This window comes from Petaurus breviceps, unplaced genomic scaffold (assembly GCF_028583685.1).
Source record: "Petaurus breviceps papuanus isolate PSGF00001 unplaced genomic scaffold, PetGlider_PUasm1.0 91133, whole genome shotgun sequence".
Classification (NCBI taxonomy): Eukaryota; Metazoa; Chordata; class Mammalia; order Diprotodontia; family Petauridae; genus Petaurus; species Petaurus breviceps.
Window position 1 is genome coordinate 75,273,301 of NW_027187419.1, and position 17,738 is coordinate 75,291,038.

Here is a 17,738-nt window from a genome sequence, read left to right on the forward strand (position 1 = left end):
ATTGGACGCAGCAATCATAGTGCTATTAATAATGGTTGAAATTTACATAATATTTTAAGGTTCACAAGACTGCTTATACAAATCTCATTCAGTTCAATCAATAAACATTTACTATTAAGTGCCTACTCCGTTAGCACAGTACCTGCCATGGCCATCTTCAGTCATCCTGGAATATATCTCACCACTGGACCCAGATGGGTCTGGAGGAGAAAGTGAGGCTAGTGACAGCCCTCCCTCATTTAAATCCAATTCACTTGCATATCATGGCATCACCTCCATGATGTCATGGTCCTCTTCAAAAGGGAAGGACAAACAACCACCTGCCACATAGTAGGCACTAAATAAATACTCAATTTGACATGATGTGTGAGGCACTGGGGCCTCCAGAGAAAAAAACAAAAGATTCCTTTCTGTCAAGGAGTTTATTATCCTCAACATTCTATGCAATTGGTAGTACAAGTATTACTAAACCCATTTTACAGACGAGAAAACTAAGACTTATAGAGGTTAAGGGATTTCACAAGGGCACACAGTAAGACAGAGGACTTCAAACTCAGGTCAGATTGTCTTTTTAGCATCTAAGGGCACCTCCTACATGATCTGATTAAACAAGTGATTCCTTTATCATACAGCAAGTGGATAGGAGGATTCTCATCAGATCAGAGGCAAAATAAGGATAAAAATGCCACTTTCAGTTTGGGGTTCTTTGTTTATTTTTTGCTTTTTCATTTTGTGATGAGTTCCTGTCTCATTTACCTAGAACCCTTATAGGCTATGTAGGTATTCAAGTGGAGTCTTAGTTTTTTAAAATATAACTCCTTTCCTTCTTTGGACCATAGATTTATAACTGGAAGGGATCTCAGACTCAACCTAGTTCAACCTCCTAATTTTAAAGATAAGGAAACTGAAGCCCAAGGAGGTTAAGTAATTTACATAAGGTTAATGTCATTTTTACATCTCTGGGCCTCAGTTTCCTCATCTATAAAAGAAGAATGTTAAATTAGCTTATCCCTTAAGAATCCTTCCTTTCATAAATCTATAATTATGATTCTTCCTGGAGGCAGTGGCCACAGAATCAGTCTTTAAAAGCTGTACAGGAATTAAACAGGCAAAGAAGGAGAGGGGGCATTCTAGATGTGGGAACAGACTGGGAAAAGTCATAAAGGTATGAGAATGCAGTACACATTTTGGGAGGCATGGAGTACAGTAGTCTGACCAGATCACAGAGCAAGGTGGGGGGTGGATAATATGAGATAAAGAAGGAAGATTAAGGTGGTATCAGATTGTGAATAGCTTTAAATGTCTAAAAAAAAAGTCTTTAAAATATAAATATACCATAATATAGTAAATGCCATATTTGTATATATTATTTATACTGTATTACCCTAAATATATTATGCTACATATTGTTATATGGAATTTACTACATTATATTTATATGGTATTATAGTAGAAATTACTGAAGCTTTTTGATCAGATGAGTGATACTATTAGATCTGCGTGTAAAAAGATTATTCTGGCAATAGTATAAAGGGTGGGATGGGTTATTGTTGTTTGCCCTAGCTGATGCCATGACTTCCAAGAAAATTGGATTTAAGTGAGGGAGGGCTCACCAACCTCACTTTCTCCTCTGGAGCTTTCTGGGTCCAGTGACAAGATATAGATCAGGATGACTGGAGATGGCCCCTAGGGTTGAAGGGGTGTCAAAAGAACAGAAGTAGAACATTCTATTAGGATACTATTATAATAGTACAAATAGGGGCCCATAGTATGGTGGCAGAAGAAAGAATAAAAAGTGTGAACTGATGGGAGAAATATCACCATTGAAAGGACTTCATAATTTATTAAATTTGAGAAGGAAAAGTCAAAGTTATATCCAATCTGGGAGACTGAATGAATGGTGAAACCATAGAAAAGGAAAGTCAAGAAAAAATGGGCTTGGAGAAAAGTTGAGTGAAAGACATCAGTAGGGCATTAGGTAGAAATGCCCTTAGATATCTACAAACAGAGGCCTGGTACTAAGAGAGATCAAGACTGGAAATAGAGATATGGGAGTGTTCTGAGTTAAAGCTGTGGGAGGAAATGAGATTGCCAAGGATTAGAATGTTGGGAGAAAAGAAGGCCAAGAATCAAGGAAGCACACCCACATTCAGGGGTTGAGAAAAAGATTAGGAACTAGCAAAGGAGCCAAGAGAAGAAGCTTATAAAGAAGTAGGAAGAAAAAGACCAGGGAAGTGTGGAGTTTGTGAGGCCAAGGAAGGAGAAATCTGCCTGCTAAGCTTTCAGATTCTGGAGAACTATAAGGATGAATTCCTAGGTCAGCCAAAGTAAATGCTAAGTTCACCACTGGTTGCATCTACATAGATATTTTCTGGTTTTAAGATGCAAAGAGGTACTTGCAACTTCCCTTTAAAAAACAAAATAAAACTAAACTTTTATCTGATCAGCATTGCTTTTACAGACAGGAACCATAACTATACCGCATAAATAAGGTGAGTGGGAGACATAAATATGCTTCCAAAAACCCAGAGAGGGTGTGAAGAGAAGGGGAGAAGGGGGCAGATTTTAACATTGTGAGTGGAATTTTCATATTTCATATTGAAAAAGATATTGATAAATTAAGACAGATAACTTGTTAAAGGAGAGTAGAAATGTAGGTATAACAGCAGCAAAGCAGGACTGGAGCCACCAGGCCTACTGTCATTTGTAGCAAGAATCCTTTAGGTCAATTCTGTTTTTACTGTTTTATTTCCCTCTCCCAGGACCTTTCCCAGGCTCAGTTGATATTTGGGTTGGACTGACTAAATTCCTTTCAACTCCCATCATACCATTGGACCATGCAGATTGCTTTCAATGCTTACTTAGCAACACTATACGGATGGAGTATCCTGCATTATGCCCCAATTATTGTCTGCCTTATACTTAGAAAGTTAAGATTGCTGAGCTGTTTTGGTTGCTTTTGGGTGCAGTGAATAGAGTGCCAGCCCTGGAGTCAGGAAGACTACTCTTCCTGAATTCAGATCCAGCCTCAGACACTTAATAGCTGTGTGACCCTGGGCAAGTCACTTAACCTCTGTTTGCCTCAGTTTCCTCATTTGGAAAATGATCTGGAGAAGGAAATGACAAACCACTCTAGTATCTTTGCCAAGAAAACCCTAAATGGGGTCATGAAAAGTCAGACATGACTGAAAAAGCAGTGAACTGAACTCTGTTTGCTTTGCAGAATTGCTTTCCTCATGAGAGATGATCAAGCATGTACTTTAACCTTTCAAAGAGAAAGTGCAAATATTAGTCTCCCAAATAGTTGGGGGATGAGCAGAATGTATAATATAGGATAATTTTGATCCTTCACTGCTTATTTGTATTAATGCGACCTCTCTTTTGGGAATTCTCTGCTCATTAGGACTTCCTATGAATGATGGAGACAATAAAAAATGGAGACTCAAGTTTTCTCTCAATTTGGTTCGTCAACCTTGGGTAGAGGTTAGGTAGAGAAAGCTGGTTTCAAATGTTGACAGACACAAGATTTGGGGAGATTATCTGGGGATTTTGATGATTTATATTCTCTCCTGTTGCTGAAAACCACAAGCTTGGCTACGTGGTTGAAGAAGAAACCTGAGCTCAAGCAGGCATTGCCAAGTTTGTTAAATATCAAATATATAATGATAGTTCAGTATTTTCTCACAACCCAGTAAAGGTCGCACTGGGGATCCTATTATGGTCATGAAAATAGTTATGAATTTTTCTTCTTTTTGCTATCTAATATAATCATGAAAATGAGAAAGCTAGGAAATAATAAAGGAATGGAACCAGCACCATATGCATAAAAATACAACTTTGCAAATATTGACAAAGTGAGATGAGAGAGGGATAATATAAGTTGGCATCAATTATCTCCATGTTTTATATCTAAAAGGAAATGTAGGGGTAAAAGGGAAAAGTGGGAGGGAAATGCATTTCTTTCCACATTCTGCATGAATTCTAAGGTGAATTTAAGGCTTGAAAAAAAAGACCAGTAATAGCTTTTTTTCCCCAATTCTTGCCTCTCTCTTGCTCTCATTAATCAATCTACTTCTATAAGAAAGAAAGGAAAACAAGGTGAAGGAAGGGAAAGGAAAAAAAAAGAGTGGTAGAAAGTGGGATCATAGGAACACAAATTAGAGTTGGAAGGAACTCTAGAGGTTAATCTTATCCAACCCATTCATTTTATAGATGAAGAAACTAAGGCTCATAAAGACAAAAATGACTTACTGAAGGCCACAAAGGTAGGATAGTAGAGGCAGAATCTGAAACCAGGTCATCTAGCACCAAATCAAGCAACTCTTACTGTAGAAGGTCTCTGGGACCAGTTTTCATCCATTTAGAAGTCAATTACAAATGAAAGGTTTCATTCTACTCATTGGGAAACTAAGACTGAGAAGTAAAAATGCTAAGAGGCAGAGCCATTACTCAAACCTAAGTCCTATGACTATTCTAAATCCATTTCTTTCCAATGGTCCCAGGTGGAAGTGGGGCAGAGTAGGGGATGAGAGAAGTCCCAAATTTCCTGCAAAGTGATAGAGCCTTGGAACTGTAATTTCTCTATAGCTGCTTGCATTCTTCCTTGCCACAGACAGCTTTGAGCTAGCTATACGGTTTAAGAAGAAACCTGAACCGAGAAATGGCCAAGGTTTATAGTGCAAGCCAGATAATAATAGTTAATAGGCACCCACTCTCCTCAGGGCCTCTCAGATGAATAATGATAGTGCTGAGAAGTCAGCCAAGAAGGATAGGGGTACTCTCCTGTCATCTCTCTTTGAAATTACCCCTTTCCCACCCACAGAGTTGCCTCAACCATTCTCATTTGTAGGCTCAGTTTCTCTCCTCCCAACTTTCCCAACATTCTAACCCTCTCTTTTAACTAGCTTCAGTTTTCCTCTCCTTATTCCTCCCCATCATCTCTACAAAGCCAAGTCTGCCTTCCTCAGTTACTGTTTATATGTGCTTACCCTTGCACTCTGCCCATGCTCTGTCTGCTCACCTTCTCTTCAGTCCCTGCATAACCCTCTTTGGCTACCCCTTTAATTCTTTCCCCAGAATTTGAAGCCAATTTTGAGAGCTCTTCAAAGAATATATTCCTCTCTTTTGGGGTCTAGCTTCAATGGTAATCCCTTGTCTACTCCAATTCAGGCTTTCCCTAATTCTGTTTCCTTCCTCTTGCTGGTGAACTGGTGAACTGGTAAACCCAACTCTTGGGAACTTGAAAGATCAGGGGCCCAACTTTTCTTTCAACTTGTGGCTCATTTACCCTTTTCTCACTCCCATAATCAGTGTATTCTCAACCCAAGTACCTTACTCCCAAGCTGAGGGAGAGGAGGAAGGAGATTCTTCACCACCTCAAAAACATACTTTTCCTTTTAGGGATATTAAGGATTATGATTATTACTCACTTCAGTCTTTCAAAACTACTTTTTTTTTGTTTTTGACAGGGTCTATACTTTGATTGACATAGAGAATTTCTGGAAGCATATAGCTAAGGCACACATAGTACTGTTAGAATGTAAATTCTATATTTACCTGTCAGATCTATGGATAAGGGAAGCAATGCAGCCAAAATTAGCAGGAAACTGGGGGGAGGGGGGAATTTTACAGCAAGTTTCTCTTATAAAGGCCTCATTTCTCAAATATCTATGGAACAGACAAATTTATAAAAGTAAGAGCCACTCCCCAATTGATAAAAAGTTAAAGGATATATGAATAGGCAGTTTTCAGAAAAAGAAATCAAAGCTATCAATGGTCATGAAAAATACTCTGAATCACAAATGCAAGTTTAAACAACACTGAGGTACAAACTGGGGAATGGAATAGAAAGTTGTGATGTAGGATTGTGATGGAATATTATTGTGCTGTAAAAAATAACAAGAAAAATTATTTCATAAAAACCTGGCAGATTTACTGTACATGAACTAATGCGAAGTAAAATGAACAGAACCGGAAGAACATTATACACAGTAAAAGCAGTATTGTAATGAGCAGTTGTAGAAGACGACTCTGACAATCACAAAGATCCAAGACAATTCCAAAGGACCCATGATGAAAAAGACCATCCACCTCCAGAGGGAGAACTGATGAGCTCTGACTACAGGTTGAAGCATACTTTTTTCATTTTATTTTTCTTGCCTTTTTTTCCCCCAACACAGGCAATACAGAAATGTGTTTTGCATAGCTTCACATATATAATTGATATCATATTGCTTGCCTTCTCAATGGATGGGGGAGGGGCAAGAAGGAGGGAATTCAGAACTCAAAATCTTTTTATAATGATTTTTAAAAAAATTTTAAAAAAGAATAGAAGCTTCATGGAAGTAGGTATTATTTCACTGTTTGTATTTATATTTCCAGTGTTAGCACACAGTAGGCACTTAATAAATGTTTATTGATTGATTGTTGATTAATTTCACATTCCTGTTGAGGCAGAGTTGCTGAAATAATTTTACATGCCACATTGAAGCCTTTCCATTAGGGCATAGTAATAACAATGAACTTGGGTTTGAATCCTGGCTCTTGTTCAGTCTTTCAGTGGTGTCTGGCTCTTTGGGACTCCATGGACAATAGCACACCAATATTGTCTGTGAGATTTTCTTGGCAAAGATACTGAAGTAGTTTGCCATTTCCTTCTGCAGCTCATTTTACAGTTGAGGAAACTGAGGCAAACAGAGGTTAAGTGACTTGCCCAGGGTCACACAGCTAATAAGCGTCTGAGGCTAGATTTGAATGCAGGTCTTTCTGACTCCAGGCCCAGCACTGAGCTACTCAACTGCCCCAAATCCTGGCTCTACCTCTTCCTATTTCTTACATTTCAATGACCTTGGGTGAATCATAGAATATCTTGGGTCCTCAATAGCTTCAACTGTAAAATGAGGGGGAAGGAGTAGGTGATCTTTAATGTCCTTTCAAGCCCTAACATTCTGTGATTCTGTAAGTCTTTCCCCTTAATATTTTACAGACTTATTTCTATATATGAATCAGGAACAGAGTCCAAAGAGGAATTGAAGGAGTGAACATGACCGGACTAGACACTTTCCTTATAATGGAGGTTCTCTAATAGCAGGGGAGGAGTGCTCTTCTGAGGTGAGAAGGTTGCTGGGACATGATAGAGAAGGACCTGTTATTATTAAGATTTTCCTAAGAATAATTTTTCCTTAGGCAAAAAAATACTTATTTTTATAGATTCCAATCTAAAAAAAACCAAACTAAAGAAAACATCCACCATTTACATGGATACTTTCATTCTAGATTTTTGCTTTAAAGGACAATAAATAGTCTATTGTGTACTATATTATCACCAGTAAGGACTAATCATTTTGAATGAGAGGTGAGTTTCCTGGGGCAAGTGGAGAGGTAAAGGGGAGATGTATTTCCTTTTTGATACCTACCCTAACTTGCATTATGATTGACCCTAAGCCACCACCCTCATAGTAATATTTCTGAGGACATATAGTCATACTCCACAGTTTTTCTAAAGTTACAAGAGAAAAAGAAAATTCAGTCATGTTAGTTTGCTTTCCCAATTCCCACCCCTCTGACACCAACCAGATGACTGTCCCTAAGTCATGCTCATTACATTGAGACTTAAAGAAACCTAGGGATGGCATTAGGAATCCAGGAAGGGCAGGGGAACAGCTGGTGACAGCAGCCAGCAATCCTAATCAAACCTGGTTTCTTTCTTGGACATCCTAGCAAATTCCTCCTACTTCCTAGATGATCTGAAATAGCATACACATCCTGTTACCGGTAAACAATTAACATCTTTCACTAGGTCTGCTACGTGATCTACTCAGCTCCCTGAAATCAGGTTGTTGAGTCATGCTTTCTGTCCCGTTCTTGGGGAGTGGTTTTTCTAGAATCTAGAACAGAGTTACCCAAATATACCTAGAATAATTAATGACTTATGATTCATCTTACCAACAAAGGGAAGAAGGTTGTGTTGAAACATGTATAATTGCTAAGAAGTATTTCAGATGCTTTGAGGTAGCTAGGAAACTCAGTGGATAGAACTCTGGGCCTGGAGTCAGGAAGACCTGAGTTTAAATCTGGCCTCAGATATTACTAGCCATGTGACCCTGGGCAAGTCACTTAACCTCTGTCTACTTCAGTTTCCTCAACTGTGAGAGGGAGACAATAATAGCACCTACATTGGAGGGTTATTGTGAGGATCAAATAAGAAAAAAAAAAAATATATATATATATATATATATATATATTTTTTTTTTTTTTAAGTGCTCCTGGCATATAGTTGAATCCTCAGCCCCTTTTCTTCCCCGACAATCACTGGTACATAGCTTAGTTCTGGGTAAGTGCTTAGTAAATCCTTACTGAAATTGAAAAGAAGCAATGGTTTCTTCTAGAAGAAACCTGATTCCAGGAAAGTGATTTTGCTTTAGCTAGAACAACTTTCCCATTTTTGTACAGCTCTTTTTCCCCCTTCCTTTTTTTCTTATTTTAAAAACAGAAAGAGGCTATAAGACTACAGAGAAATGTGGAAGCTGCCTTGTTTCAACATCACTTTTGAGGCTGCCAGACAGACAAGTCTTTGCGAATTTCAACATTGTGATGGCATTTAACCTTCACTGAAGTTCTCTGCCCAAGATGCCCCTTAGGGTCATAAGATTATAGATCTAGAGATAGAAGACACCTCAAAGGTCATCAAGTCCAACCTCCTCATTAAAGAACATGAGATCCAGCAAAGTTAAGTGACTTGTCCAAAATTATACATGCAATAAATAGAGAGGGAACTGGATTCAGGACCTCCAGAGCAGGAGCACCACCTAGCTTCCAGTCTTTCCCAGGAGCAACAAGGTGGCACAGCAAACAGAGAACCTTTCTGGAGTCAGAAAGACCCGAGTTCAAATTTGGCCTCACACACTTACTAAATTGTGTGACTCTGGCCAAGTCACTTAAAAACTCTGTTTGCCTCCGTTTCCTGATCTGTAAAATGGAGATAATAACAGCACTTACCTCAAAGGATTGTTGTGAGGATCAAATGAAATAGTAATTGTAGTGTTTAGCACAGTGCCCAGAACATAGTAAGTGCTATGTAGGTGCTAGTTATCTCCATCCTTCCAGGCCTTTCATTACACAGTAGTGATCTGGCTTACTCAAAGTGTGCTGATGGAACACAGGGTATGGTGGGTCCCATTTGGCTGGAAAGGCTTCCCACGTGGGCCCAGTGAAGGCCTATATGTCTGCTGGTTGAGGACGAGCTTAGCAAAGGTCAGAGATGTTCTGTTACCCATTGGTGACTCATTAGGTAATGATTCTTTTTTGGTCCCAGCAGCTCACAATTACCACCTACTAAGGCATGGGGAGGTTAAGATCTGTACCAGAGAAGGGAAAACTACACTGATGAAATCTCAGTCCTTGAAGCTTTGAAGCAATCTCAGTGATGTTTGGATTTGGATCCATGAATGCTATTCTAACTTCTATGGGAGCCCCATTTACCACTTATTCCTACTTTTACCTTACAAATATTTGACTGTTTTCTCATCTTTAATCTCTTCTTATCCATTGGCTCTTCTCCTGCCACCTATAAACATGCCTAGATCTCTCCCATGATTACAAAACTTCTACTTGATTCTACTTTTCCCTTAAACTAGCAATCTATATCATTTCTGCATTTTACAACCAGACTCCTGAAAGGGGATATCTGCTCTGGATGCCCAATTCAGGCTCATATTCCCTCTCATTTGGACTACTGTAGTACCTTCCTAATTGGTCTCTATGTCCATCCTTTACACAGCTACAAAACAGATAAACACATAGCTATGTCACCCTCACACCTTCTAAAAAAAAACAAAACACCACCAAACTTCCAGTGGCAGCTAGGATAAAATAAAAACTACCCAGTGGGATATTTAAAGCCCTTCAGAGTCTGGCTCCCCTAAGGTCTCATTTCTCATTACCACCACTGTAATTGGCCTATCTGCATTCCCAATACATTACATTTCATTATCTCCTGCTTTGAGACCTTTATCTAAAATGCACTTTTTTTTTCTCACAATATGTAATCCACCTCATGGAATCCTTAACTCCTTTCAAAACACAAACCATGGACCAACCTTTACATGAAGCTTTGCTGATACCATCATCTTCAAACCTAGGCTATTAACACTCTCTGCTTCTTGAAATGAAATTTTTTAAACTTTGCATATACTTTCTATTTTCTTACTGCTAGGCATACTCTATTTCTCCCAAAGAAGGTACACTCCTTGAGTTGAGGGGATGCTTCATTTTGTGTTTGTAGCCCCACTACCTATGAGAGTCCCTTTTGCATAGAAGGAACTTTCTAAATGGCTGTCAAATTAAAATGCAAACCCAGCTACAATCATGACGTTCTCCTTTTCTCCCACTCTCAATCATTCACATCAGATCCAAACTGTAGTGGTAGAGTAGAAAGAACATTGGATAGGGGGTCAGAGGACCTACGTTCAAATCCCAACTCTGACACAAGCTATGTGACCTTGGACAAATTTTTTCACTCCTTTGGTTCCCAGTTTCTTCATTTATAAAATGGGGTGAAAGTGGGGAGGTTGGGAATAGTGGATCTCTGAATTTTATAATCCTGTTACCCTACCTCTTTGAACTCAAAGAAATGTTCTCCCCTAACTTGTTGTTTTACCTCTATGTTTCACTTCCTGTTTCTGTCAGTGAGTCAGCCAAATCAAATCCCATGAGCAGCACGAACACCTTCCACACTCAACCCGCACAGAGCACACTTCATTTCATGAAGAGATGAAAAAATTAGAAGTAACATTGACTTAAAAGGTATTGTCAGCCATCAGCATATTAACTAACCAACTTCCTCCCCTGCTACACCCTCTACCTAAACCAGTTAAGTTTATTCTTTGTCTTCTTTTCTCTGTATCTTTGCCAAAGACATCTCTCATGTTAAGAATGCCTCCAGAGAGTTGCAGACCATTAGTTCTAGGAGGAACACACACTCCCCAAAGGAGATCAGGACTAATTTGTTGATTAAGTAGTTTTCAGAAAGTTGGTGATTTCTAATGCCTCAGCTCTGCCTTTGTGGGGCAGAGCCAACTTATTGTCAAGGAATGTGTAGATTTACCCAATTAAAATCCATTCTGAACCCATGTCTTCTGACAAATCCCTCTTCCTTTCTGACCCGTTGTTATGTAGCTTTGGGATAATGGAGTTGGCTCTACAGGGAAGCAAATGTTTAGATAGCTTAGTTTTGTTGTTGTTCAGTTCTTTTTCAGTCATATCCAACTCTTCGTGACCTCATTTGGGATTTTCTTGGCAGATACTGAAATGCTTTGCCATTTCCTTCTCCAGCTCATTTTACAAATGAAGAAGACTGAGGTTAAGTGACTTGCCCAGGATCATACAGCTAATACGTTTCTGAGGTCAAATTTGAACTCAGAAAGAGGAATCTTCCTGAGTTCAGGTCCAGTACTCTATCCACTGTGCCACCTAGCTGCCCTCCTAGTTTAGTATTGACAAACAAACAGTATGTAATAACAAGAGAACAACACATAATCATAAAATACACAGAGGCAGCATGGAATAGTAGATATGAGGAACTTAGGCATGTTAATCAGGACCAGGGCTAAAATTCCACACAGTGTGACCCTAGGCAAGTTAGTTAATCTCTCTGGTTTCCAACCCAATCCCTTCCCCCATTTAGCAGATAAGGAAGCAGAGTTAGATAAAGCTTTTATTAAGTGATTAGTATGTGCCAACCACTGTAATAAGTGCTAAGGAAACAGATACAAGAAGGGGAAGGCAATGCCTAAACTCAATGATAATAATAATAATAGCTAGCATTTAAGATTTGCAAAGCATCTTATAAATAGTATCTCTTTTCATCCACCCAACAACCCTGTGAGGTAGGTTACATTATCTCCATTTTACAGATGAAAAAACTGAGGCAAACTGAGGTTGCCCAGGACTACATACCCAGTAAGTGTCTGAGATCAGATTTGAACTCAAGTCTTACTGATTTCAAGTCTGACGCTCAATTAAATAGGTAACTTAGTCCAGTTTCTTACTCTTTATCAGTTACTTAAGGTCAGGCGACAGTAAAGGTTATACAACAAGAGGAGAGGTAATTTCTTGTGTTTTCACAACATCTTTGTCCCATGTAACTGTAGAACTGAATTTCATATAGTCTTTCAAATACTAGAGGAAATGTGGGAGGAGCAAACCCATTTACTCTGTCAGATAACTTCTAAGGCAAATTTCTGCAACTCAGCTGCCTAGTTGCATCTCAATAAGTTTACATTTGAATGAGGGAAGAATACACATAAAGGAGAACTTGAAGGAATGTGGGTTCTTTCCAGCTGTAAATTGATCATTGTTACCATGCCAAATGGCTATAAGCCCACTGTTCTCCTCCACCCTGGATGCCCTCAGACAGTTTGGAAGCTGCTTCAAACCCAGAGTCTAAGAAATTCACAGTATGACTGTTTAATTGTCTGTCTTTTATAAACTGTTAGCTCTACCTGTCAGACTTAAAGGGAATTCTGATGGGATGACCACTGACCTTTCTGAAATGAGATCTGGCTTCTGTCTGACAGAGACTGCTCCTCTGTGAATGGGCAAAAGAATAGAAACAACACAGGTTCCACAGGAAGAGGAATTCATGTCTCTAGGAGGGCTGATTATTAGATAAAGAGACAGAAATTGTGGAATCAGGATCAGCCCAGACTGAATTCACAATCCAGTGTAAACGAAATAGTATGAGAGGTTTGTCTTTGGCCCAGTCTCTGCTGTTTAGTCACTGGCCGGGACCTCTAACTAACTGCCTTTGGCTTCCAGTAGTTCATCATGGAGCAGGATAAGTGAACTTAGCTTCAGACCCCATTGACTAGAAGCCTGATATCACCATTCTCTGGTGTCCCTCTCAGACTCTGACCTGGAGCATGATACCCCACTGCCACAGCTGTGTCAACTCGCTTTCTGTGATCATCTTTTTTTTTTTAATTTAATTTTTATTTTCTCTCCCTTTCCCTCCAGAACCCTTCCCTTTCTTCCATACTTACCCCAACCATTGAGAAGGCAAGAAATATGATACTCATTATACATATGAAGTCATGTAAAGCATATTTCCTTGTTAGCTGTGTTCCAAAAAAAAAAGAAAGAAAAGGAAAAAAGGTAGGAAGGAAGGAAGGAAGGAAGGAAGGAAGGAAGGAAGGAAGGAAGGAAGGAAGGAAGGAAGGAAGGAAGGAAGGAAGGAAGAAAGGAAGGAGAGGGAAAAAATATGCTTCAGTCTGTACTCTGAGTTCTCTAACTGGAAGTAGATAGCATTTTGCATCACCAGTACTTTGGATTGTGCTGGATCATTGTATTAATCAGGGTTACTAAATCTTTCCCACCAAATACATTGTTCTGGTTCTGCTCACTTCACTTTGTTCCAGTTCATAGCTTTCCCAAGTTTTTCTGAATCCATCCCCTTCATCATTTCCTACAGTATAACTGTGCTCCATTTGATCATCTTTCTTGATCCTTAGCACAACAGCCCCATTGCTCTGTCCAGAAAAGGGGAAGTTACAAAGTGAGAAGTTTTGAAAAGATAAGAAACCACCATAGATGAACATAATACACACTATTACATGATAAGCACATTAGAGAGCAAATAAAGTTTAAAAACAAAGAGTGAGGTGAGATCTGAGTAGGATTTTCTTTGTTGGCTAGGGAGATCACGGATAGGTTTTCTGGTGGTATGGCATTTGAGTTGTATTTTAAAGTATAAGTAAAAAATCAACAGGAGAAGAGGGCAAAGGAAAGCATTCCACATTTTGGGAGCAGCCCAAGCAAAAGTATAGAAATAAGGAATATAGAAAGTATTTGTGGGCTAGTTGGCTGCCTCATAAAGGGTACAAATAAGAAATAGAAGGCAAAAATTCAATCCAAGTCAATAATTAAGCTCCTGCTATGTGTCAGACATTGCTCTAGGTGCTGGGGATACAAAGACAAACAAATAGTCCCTCCCTCAAGGCGCTTATGTTCTGCTGGGGGAATGTAATATGCATAGAAGTAAAATAACACAAAGCAATTCCAATAGGAGAGTTTCTGTAAAGAGGAGATTCAAAAATAATATGTTTGGAAAAGTAGGGTGGTACCACATTATGGAGGCCCTTGAATATGAACTTTACTCAGGTCAAAGTTTCTTGAGCAAAGTAGTTATTTAATGCATTTACAATTATGCTTAATGCACTTGAGATTTTTGAGTAGATGAGTGCCAGTCCCAGGGTGGGTCAAAAGGTGGAGGGAGTGCCAACTGGAATTCTTCAACAGGTTTAGACTATTCCAGTAGACATAGGGGCATTATGCCTGTGAGCAAGAACGAAATGTTAAATTCTCTACAAAAATCAGAAAGAGGTCTGACCTCATTTCACAGAACTCAATGATCATCATATCAGAACTACCTTTGAGCCTGACTAGCAGAGTCAACAACTTATCAGCTATGGTCCTCAAGGGACTTCTTAAAGCTTTATAAATTTGGTTTGACTTTTTTTCCTATTTGTTTGGTCCGAGATAGTTCACACACCAAAGAAGTTCAGAGCCACATATGAACCATTTTGTTAAGTCATTTCTTGCTAAAGTCACTTTAGTCTAAAATGTTTCTGACTCAGTACTTGTGAGAAAAGTTTGGGTTTTTTTTCCACCTTGATATTTTAAATGCATGCTTTACAAGTTCTTGGGGGAACAAAATACACTAATCAATAGATGGCTCATTTTTGCTTCTCAGGGCATATTAAACATATTTTATATTTTTATCCTCCTTCCCAAAATATATTTTAAAATTAGTTCACTGAAAGTAGTGTGCCAGGAAGGACCCATCAAAAGTGTTCTAGTCACAGCCTGACTTGCTATCTAAAATAACCAGGCAGATCATTCTAAAATTGCCTCAGAAGCCTAGCACTCGGCTGGTGCCCACGACTCAATCCACACATGTTCAGAGGGGGTGGGGGTGAGAGAGTTGTAATTCTAATGTCACACTTCTTCTAATGTCACACTTTCAAGGACACCATAAGGCTTAACACTAGAATCACAGATTTAGAGCAGGATGGAGAGTCAGATCATTTTACCATTGAAGAAATAGATTGGCAGAGATATTAAGTGACTTGTCCAAGGTCACATAGCCTGATTCTGGAGCTGAGGTCTTCTGATTCCAAAAGCAGCAATCTTTCCATTTACTATGTTGTTTCCATGGATACAAAACTGGAAGGATGATTATGAGTATCAGTCAATAAACATGCATTAAGCAGCTCCTGTGTATAAGATACTATACTATGATGCAAATGTGAATAGAATAGAGAGGGTCTCTGTCTTCAAGGAGATTCACCATCAAGTTGGGGAGACAATACACATATACTTTAAAAGATAACTGACAATACAAGCTGGCATTGATAAATGTTCTGTGAGTACTACAGATAACAAGAACTAAAGTGATTACAGAACTGCATAAATCCAATGGTGGAAGGAACCTTAGGAGCAACCTAGTCCAGAATCTTCTGATGAAATACAGAATCAGAATCCTTTCTAGAACATAACTGGCAGATGGCCAAGTGGCTTCTGCTTAAATATGCCCAGTGAATGGGCATCCTATATCTCTGGGCAGTCTATTCCACTCTGGAGAGTTCTAATTGCTAGAAAGATTTTCCTTACATCAAGATTAAATCTGCTTCTTTGTACATTTCCACTCTGTTTTTAGGTCTGACCTCTGGGGCCAAGCAGAAAAAAAATCAAATCCCTCTGCCAGTGACAGACATTCACATATTTGAAGATAACTATTATGCTCTTCTAAGCCTCTTCTCCAGTCTGAACAACCCCAGTCCTTTCAATCGATTTTTCATGTGGTTTGCTTCTTAGTCTTCTTATTTTACCTGTTATTCCCTTCTGGATGTGCTTCAGTTTATATCCTTCCTGAAATGTACAACCCATAACTGAACATGGTTCTTCAAGTATCATTTGACCAGAATTCAGTACATCAGAGCTTCTGCCCTCTTTGTTCTGGATACTCCGCTCCTACCACAGCCTAGAATAGAAATAGTTTTTTTGAGCTGCCATGTCATAATACTGTTGTCATATTGAATACGTAGTCCATTAAAATTCCTAGATCTTTTTCCATAGGAACTGATGACCTTCTCTCCATCCTGTATTTCTGAAGTTTGGGGGGTTTTTTTTTAGACCAACTGCAAAACTGTAAATTTATCCCTACTTAATTTTAGCTCACTCTATTTGGTATATTGTTCCAGTCTGCTATGATCTTTTTGGATCCCGACTCTTTCATGCAACAAGGTAGCTGTACTTCCAATCTTCTGTCATTTAATTTGCAAACTTGGCAATCAATACTCTCTAGCTCCATCCAAATCATTAGCAAAATGATAAACAGCACAGGATCAAAAAGTGATCCCTTGAGAGGAGGGAGATTTCTCTGTGAGCTTGAGGACGTCTGGAAATACTCCACAGATGATGTAGATAACCTCTCAGAACCCTTCCAAATCTTAGATTCTTTGAAAAGTGAAGATTTGAGTTTGGCTTTGAAGGAAGTAGAAGATAACTCAGGCAAGGAGTCTGATGTGAACAAAAGCACATCCATAGTAGGAAAGTACAAGGCACATGCAGAAGACAGTCAAAATAATGTAACTGAAATGGAGCATTCATATACAGAGGTAGGGGCAGATAAAGTTGGAAAGGAAGACTGTGGAAGGCCTTGGATTCTAGGCTAAGTAATTTGGAATTTGGCAAAAGGGATAATAAAACCAAAGTTTTACTTTAGAGCTAGGTGTAGGGATCATCTCATCTAACCTCTTTATTTAAAAAGTGAGAAACCTGAAATTCAGAGTGGATAATGTGATTTCCCTCAGGTCACATGGCTAATAAATGTCAGACCCAGAATGAGAACCCAGAGTTTTCGCCTTCTAGTTCCCCACTCTTTGCACTACATCATTGGATATTAAAACCCTCTGAAAAGATTAAAATACTTTAGGAGAATGACACATATAGAATGACACACCCCTTTCCGCAACGTGTGTGTCCAAGATGGCACCGCCAAAAGATAAGAAGGCTAAGAGATCAACTTGGAAGTTTAACCTTGACCTTACTCATCCAGTTGAAGATGGAATCTTTGATTCTGGAAATTTTGAGCAGTTCTTCAAGGAGAAAGTTAAAGTCAATGGAAAAACGGGGAACCTAGGGAATGTTGTTCATATCGAATGCTTCAAGAATAAGATCACTGTTGTGTCTGAGAAGCAGTTCTCTAAATGATACTTAAAATATCTTACCAAGAAATATCTTAAGAAGAATAATCTTCGTGATTGGCTTCGTGTGGTTGCATCTGACAAGGAGACATACGAACTTCGTTATTTCCAGATTAGTCAAGATGAGGAAGGTTCTGAATCTGAAGATTAAATGGGAAGCTGAGCCCTTTCTTAGGGGCTTTGAATTTTAAGTGTCAAAAAAAAAAGGAAAACATGAATACACTTTAACTTATTGGCAAATAAAACTTACAGCAATGTTAAAAAAAAAAGAATGACACAGATAGCAACCTAATGCTATCATCACTAATATATTCCAGTTCCAGATCTCAAACAGCAGAAACACAGCCCTTATACATAATAAGACTTATAGATAACATACAACTGACTGATGATACACACTCGAAAAAGAGGAGTCAAAGATATTTTGTTTTAAATTAAATGGAGGGTAGGAGAACACAGGAATAAAGAGAGCAT

General features: G+C 38.8%; 1 pseudogene; it reads left to right on the forward strand.

Moving 5' to 3' along the window:
- The first annotated feature begins 17,014 nt into the window (after positions 1 to 17,014).
- LOC138155286 (ribosomal protein eL22-like pseudogene) lies at positions 17,015 to 17,536 on the forward strand (annotated as a pseudogene).
- The last annotated feature ends 202 nt before the right edge of the window (positions 17,537 to 17,738 follow it).